The following is a 7624-nucleotide window of genomic DNA, read 5'->3' on the forward strand; positions in this document are numbered from 1 at the left end:
TTGCTTGGTAGTCAGATTTTGGTGTGTGGATATTTTAAAACAATCTAACTGACATTAGCAAAAAATTAAAAATAAAATTAAAAAAAATGCACAACAGCATCGTATCAATTTTTATAGATAAGATAAAGAAGAGCAGTTTCCCTTAGTTTTCTGTGCCTCTTTACTTTCTTACCCTCTCCCCTTGTGTGAGAAACTCTCAAAGTCAAAGATTTCTAGTTAGGCAAAGATGGCAGCGATAGCAGCAGTGCTTATTCATTATTGCAATACTGCGCGCACATCCCCTATTGGCAAGGGAGAAACTGCACACCAGTCAGTGAAATCAATTCTGTTCTGTGCCCTAAACCCACTGCAGGTGATGCTCTCATGGCTCTCATTGGTTGAGCATCTCAGGCTCACAGACTCCTCGAGGCTGTGGCTAGGATTCATTTCCATAGAAGGTCAATTACCAACCTCTTGTTTTTAGGTCTGTCTTGTACTTTTCTGCGGACAGAGAAGGGCGATGTTTCCAAAAGTCAGTACATTCATTCTGTCCTGTGCTGGGCTCTACCCACCCTGTATTTATCTTGTGCTTGTCTCAATTCTCCCCATGTCAGAATGCCCCCAGTCTGAACTTAATTCTGTTCAGCAACTTTCTTGGTGGAAAAACTACTTATACAGCTGTTTTACAAGAGGGATATACATTCAGTTAGGGCCTACACTATGTACTGAAAATACTGGAAACTTCCACTGCAAAAACACGATCTACCTCTCCCATCTGTGCAGCCTTGCAGACCCAGAGCATGCCAGGTTATTTCTGCTTTCATAGCATTTGCATGCTGTAGGGTGAGCACAAGGTTCTGCTGCTTGATTCTTCTGCAAGAGCTGCCTACCGGCAAATGGTTGCAGGGATGGAGGATGTGACAGAAAGCATTTGTCTCCACAAGAGCAGAGTTACATTCAGTGCAGAGTGTGAGAGTCAGGTTGGTGTGGAAAAGCACTGACACGCTGGGGATGATGCAGTGCTCACATGTCTAACACTCACAGACATTACTGTCAGAAGGATGGTGCTGTGTTGTGCTTCTACCTTTGGCAGCCCCTGGAGAAATGCTATGGCACACAGAACACCTTTGTATTGCACTGACTGCTGCCATGCAGCATGGATTTAACACACCAAATCCAGAGGAGCATGACTGCATCTAACTGCCCTGAGAAAAACTACTGTAGCTGAAGAGATGAGGAGGCAGCTGCTCATCTGCAGAACAAGCAGTACTGCCAGACATTGGGCCAGGTGAGCACCTCCTGCTGCAGCGTGATGATGACAGGGCTGGAGATGATCTGCAAAGCCAGCTTAAAAGTGGGAGACGTGAGTCAACATGGCAGGAGGACAGAGGTGTTAGGGAGCAGCCAAGGCATCAAAGAGTATCTGAAAGCTTTGAAAAGTATCACAAAGCAACAGCCAGGAAGACTGGGATTATCATGAGCAGCAACCTGGATGCTAGAGATTATTTGCTCCCATACAAAATGGTAGAGATCTTGCTGCAGACATCCCAAAGCCAGGCAAAATGGGAACCCAGAGCTCTGCCTGCACGAACCCCACAGCCATAGCATTGCAAGCTGAGCTGCCTTGCTGTTTGTTGCATTCATCCCAATCCCTGTGATTGAAGACTCAGAATGCAGTCGAGGCGATGACTGAGCATGAGAGTGACTTTATTCAATAAAAGACAGGAGGGCTTGAGAGGTCAAGGGTGAAGATGGGACTCCTCTTGTCAAGATGAGAGTGGCTCAGAGCTGGTGCTGCTGCCTGGTGCCTGGGACTGGCAGCCTGACTCTAAGTCCCCATCTAAGATGCTCAGCTTCACCTCACTGATGCTGCCCTGCTCCTGCATGGTGGTGCTGCTGCTGGGACACTCGGGCTGTGCTTGGGATGGGCAGCACTGCAAAGGCGCTGGGTCACAATCCAGGCAGGTGACTGCTGTGTCTGGCAGGCTCAGGTCAGGAGCTTCAGCAGAGCCAGGAGATATGAGAGCATGAACGTGGATGAGCCCCTTGTGTCCATCACTGTTACCATGTGGAAGGCTGTCATCCGAATTGCAGCGATTCATGCTTAATAAGAACTCTCCATTGATGGAAAGACACTGCTTGGTTTGGATCTTTGGGGTTGACAAGGGCTCGAATCACCTAGGAAGGCATAGAAACACAAGGGTTAGTTTCAAACATTTGCAAGTTGAATCATGAAAGGTTGTTGATACTTGGTAATAGAGTGGCGGCAGGAAGAAGCAAGTAGGCTTGAAGCAGCATAGCCACTGTCTTGAAAGTGATCCTCATTCAGGTCCAGCTCGTGTGTTGTTTCACTGTAATCTGCTTCTTTGGGTCTACCTAGTGGGCAGCAACACTCGAGCTGTTACTGATATCATTGAAAAGAACTGGAGACAATTGTTCTATTCCTAAGAGCTTCAAGGTGCCTAGAAGCACAAATAGAAACCAGCAGTATTTCATCACTTCACCAAAAGGAAGGTCAAACACCTGAGCTGTGAAGAGCAGTTACAGAACCTATGCATAAGATCACACCAGACATACTTTGTTCTAACAACAGTTATGGCACATAGTCCATTTCCTTCAATATTCCCAAAATGAAATGATGTGGAGCATTACAGGGAAAGAAACACTGCACACAGACACTATGACCCTGATTAGACTCAAGCAGCAGACTTAAAACAAGTCAGAGTTTTTGATTCCAGGATATTTCAGGACCTATCGTGTGAAATTCAGTTACACAACAGTGCCTAGGTGCCTGCGTTTCAAGCAACTTTCAGATCACAGCCATGTAAAATAAAAACAAATTCAGTGCAGAAATAGCAAGCCTGTACCTTAATACTCATGAGATTATCCATTTTTTACTGCATTCTGACTAAGTTCTAAAACTTGCTCATCCCAGTTCACTTCAACAAGTTCCACCAGTTCAAGCAATGCAGTTCTGAGATCCGGTGTATGTTAGGCAGATAGAATTGAACAGTGCAGAAATAATCTCTGACAGCTTTAAGAGCTCTGTTCTGCTTACAAACTCTCAGTCCAAAACTATTCACAGTTTTAAGGAAATGAACACCTGAAGCAGTTGGATCATCTGCCATTTGCCGCATTCTGCTTCTTGGCATCATGATTAGCACAAAGGGTTTTCTGCTGTCCTGCAGAGATGGACAAAGTCCTGCTTACAAATGGACCAGGTTTCAGTGTACAGCAGAGTTTGTACCAGACTAACAAGCCACGTCATTCAATTCATGTGCTCAGGTTGTTATGCACTCCGAAAGGAAACAGAACTAACTGTTGGATTCTGAAGGCAATCTGTGGGGTCCTACATTACCTCCTGATTCTGGAAGAGGAAATTCTAATAGCAAATGCAGAACTTTGATCTTTGTAGACATGAGAAGAGCTGGCATTTAGGAACATTCATTTCAGGGAAATCAAATGATGTGTCTATATTTTTACTACAGATAGTATAGGGAGCAGCCAGTTGAAGAACCAGATACAAAAAAATCCAGCCCATTGGCAGGAAAATACTTCTCCTTAAATTCTGTATGCTATCATGGTACAGAATTAGGCTACAGTGCCACATAGGCCAACCAAGCGTAGAACCAAATCCACAAAATACTGGTAGACAAAGCAGCAAAAACAGGGACAATATTCAGCAGACTGTGCTGTGGCCTTTCTACCCACAGCTCAGCATGTTCTGCCATCCGAAAAGCAAGGCCTCTTGTCAAGCTCAGCTATTTCCCTTCTCAGTGTATTCTAGCACCACTGATACCCACTGGTATCCTCCTGTAGAGTGCCATCATATTGTCATCATCCAAAGGGAAAACCCACACAGCAGAGCATACAGCAGTACACCCATGCTCCAAATATCCGCCTGAAAAACAAAAAGACAAGCTTACAAACCTGAAGCACCTCAAATGGCTTCCTGACAGACTGGATTGTCTGCCCTTGCCAAAGCCCACATATAGCCCATGAAAAGCTGGCTCTTTCCCTCAGGAAATAAAACCTTATCGTCCCAGAGAAAGCATATAACCCTCATTCAATTGCCCTTTCACTCAGCTTAGAGCACTACTAAAACCAGCATCTTCACCTTAGCTCATCACACTGCTGCACTTCCTTTTACAAGGATTTCACTGGCAAAAATGAAATCAAAGCCGTCACAAGGGATTTAGCACAGTTACGTGTTACTGGCTACGAGAGCTGTCAGCACAGTCACCTGTCTGGCTTTGCTGCTGTTCGGTTCTCTTTATGTAGAGGCACAACAAGGTTCAGACACAGTGCAGTACTCACTTTGACTGTAAAGAAAAAGGAGGCTTGAAAAGCAGCGTGTGGAAAACAAAGAAACAAGAATTAGAACAACAGTGGGGCCATGGCACTTGTAGGAATTGCTCCGCCTTTAACAGCGATTCAAGAAGTACGAGGGCATCCCAAACCAGACCAGTTTGGACAGATTAACAACTGCAAGTAGTGGGTTCCAAAATTCCAGACATGAAATCAAAGCTGGAAAAACTCTTCACATTTTCATCTCTCAATTTTTAGTTCATTGTGCATTACAACGGAAACAATTCTTCACATACAACTTGGAAGCTAAAGACAAGTCTGACAAAACAGACTGCACAGAAATGATGGATAATTAACAGAGCAAATTGCTCTTTCAAACACTTAGTAATAGAAAGAGATCTCTGAAGTTGCTGTTCTGTAGAGCCCCAAAGCAGTCGCTTGAGGCAGTTCAGGATTAGCCTGAGACAAACCAGCCAGCTGTGTGAACTGAGACCAATTGCACTTTTCTAGTCTGTGGCCACTGACAGCTTCTGAGAGCTACCAAGCGATGCAACCTAGCAGAATTCAGAAGGGAAACCAAGAGAGCCTACCTGAGCTCCACTGCCTTTAAATGCTCTGTGGAGAGGGAAGGGAAAGAGGGGAAAACAAACACCGCTCTACATCCCTCTGAGCCAATAGACACTTTGCCCTGGATTAGCTCTGGTGCTGCATAAGCTGGGCTTCCACAGCATGTGTTCAGGCGGTAATCAAGGCCTGCCTGGAATAACACAAAAAATAGAGAGAAACGTTTGCTTTAACAGAGTTTATGTCTTCTGGTCATAACACTTGAGAAGCCTCAGAGGCTTCTTCTCCTGTGCATATTTTCATTCATCTTAGAGTTTGCTTTCATTCAATGTGACCTCTCTAGGCAAATATTGTCTAAGACCATAAGCATCACATAAATGTGCAGATCTCAAGCTGCTCACTTATCTAGTACCCTTCGCATGGTGCTTTATTTTCCTCAGCTGATCATCTAGATTGTGTCTGTTGATTGTGCAACAACAGCCTGTTGATCTCGATTACCTGTGAGAGGCTCTAACTTTGGCCAGGAAAAATCATTTGAGGATAAGTAATTATCTGGGACTCAGTAAGTCTTCCCATGCTTTCATAACAGCAGAGATACACACACACACAAACTCGTGGAACCCCACTGCTTTGCACAATCCTGTGCACACTCACGTGTGTCATACACTGATTTCCCAGCCAGTCCTCATAGGGTCTCTTACTTAGGACGGGAGTGTAGGGGAGCAGCCAGAAGCTGTTTGCATTCCCTGCTGTCTGCTGGGCAGCTTTGCTGGAGATGCTTGGGTTGCTTTGTTTTTCCTTGGGAGGTGGGAAGGAGCTTTGGGTTGGAGGCACATCCCGTGCCAGAGCATCCCAATGGCACGTGTGGGGCACTGATCTGCAGCAGATGAAGGGGAGGAGGTCCCAGCACAGCTCTGCACCATGCTCTGCCACACTGGGCAGCTTGTTCCTGGCTCAGCAGCGTCATCAGACAAGAAGCAGGGAAGGAAATCAAGGATGGGGGGTACCATCAAACGCAGTTAGTGCATGCCTGTGCAAGACAAACAGACCCAGAGCTTGCAGGTTGTTCCTGCTTTTGTAGCATTTGTGTGCTGTAGCTGAGCAAAAGGTTCTGCTGCTTGAATCTCCTTCTGCAAGAGCCACCTACTGGTAAATGTCTGCGGGGATGTAGTCGGTGTGCACGTCTGAAGCCATTTGAGAACCTAGTCGTTCTTGCTGCAGGACCCCTGTCTTCTGTTAAAAGCTGAACGGTCCCCAGAGCACCTGTTTCCATCAGCTACCACCATCCAAAGCAGCCAGCCTTCTTACAGTCACCTGGCCCAAACATCCCTTTTGCTCTACACTTGATTCCTGCAAGAGATGGGAGCTCGGCACGCACACCATCCTTCCAACACCCCATCCCTGCAGCAAGGGATCACAGCGCTGGCACAGCTGAAACAAAAAGGGTGTGCGAGTTTCCTGTTAGCACTCAGTGTGAACCAATCTACCACTGAGCAACACCGTGAGTCCCCACTCACCTCAGCACAGGTCAACCTGTAACCCCAACCTTCCCCTATCCATGTGCACACGCACACCCATTCACCACCCTGCCTGCTTTGCACACCCCCATGCACACTCTGCATCGTGTGCCCTCCTTTGCATTCACAGACGTGTGCAAACCATCCCTGGGAACACCTACGTGCCTACACCTTCCACAAACACCCCTTTGTGTGCACCTGTGTGCAACCCAACTCCTCAGCACACGCACGCGTTTGTGCCACCCTGTCCATGCACTCACCACGTGCCCTCCAGAAACCAAGGATTGCAGAGATGCTCCAGACTGTGCCAGAGATGGAATCTCAGAGTGCTGGGACATTATTGATCACTAAGGAAAACACTTGGAAGCATATTCAATCTGCAGAAGCTGTAATTACTGGGCACAGTTAGCTTTCCTATGGCTCAGCTGGAGGAGGCGGGTGCTCTCATACATCTGAGACACTCGCACAATGTTGGGATCATTCTGATGGAAACTATGTCTTCAGATATCATGGTTAAAACCATCCAAGATGATCATGCAGAGCCTTAGCTCTTGAGCAGCACTTCCTCCCCACCCTTCACTACTCCAAGCAGCTCCAACAAACTTCTCAGAAGAAATCCAGGCCAGCACAGACCTGGCAGACCAGAACCAAGTGCAGCTTGTGGGACGGCAGTGCCCACTCCTTGCTTCCACCCTGCTCCAGCAGGTTAAGGAGTCTGAGCCTCACTGGCCTTTGACAACTCAAGACTTTCAGCACCTCATGCCAACATTTCTCACTAAGATACACCTAAGGAATTGAATTCTCTTCTCACTACCTCCTCCCAGTCCTCCCCTAGGAACAGAAACAATTCAGATTCTACAGCAAACTACAGCATCTGCACTGCAAGAGCACACTGAACCACCTGCAACAATGAAACATGGTTTTGGAGAGTGGGTATGAAAACACACCTTTAGACAGCTGTCTCCCTGTAGCCAAAAGGAAACCAAGAAGGAAAAGTCCAGCCTGAAACATGCCCATGCTACTAGCCCAGGTTTTTCACAGTCAATGCAGAATCCATCCTGTTCTTGAGGTAACAAACGACCAGTGAGTCTCCCGTTGCTCCACCCCTTCTCCTTCAAAGCCTGAAAAAGAAAGAATAAACAAGCAGAAGAAACCCAGACGTACCTTTCCACACACAGAGCAGAAAGTGGAACAGCAGTTGTCTCCTTCCTGAGACATGGTGGGGAGCATCCCAGAGGAAGCCCAAGTTCTTTGCT

Source organism: Coturnix japonica, unplaced genomic scaffold (assembly GCF_054131305.1).
Source record: "Coturnix japonica strain WE unplaced genomic scaffold, WE-NBRP24 Scf041, whole genome shotgun sequence".
Classification (NCBI taxonomy): Eukaryota; Metazoa; Chordata; class Aves; order Galliformes; family Phasianidae; genus Coturnix; species Coturnix japonica.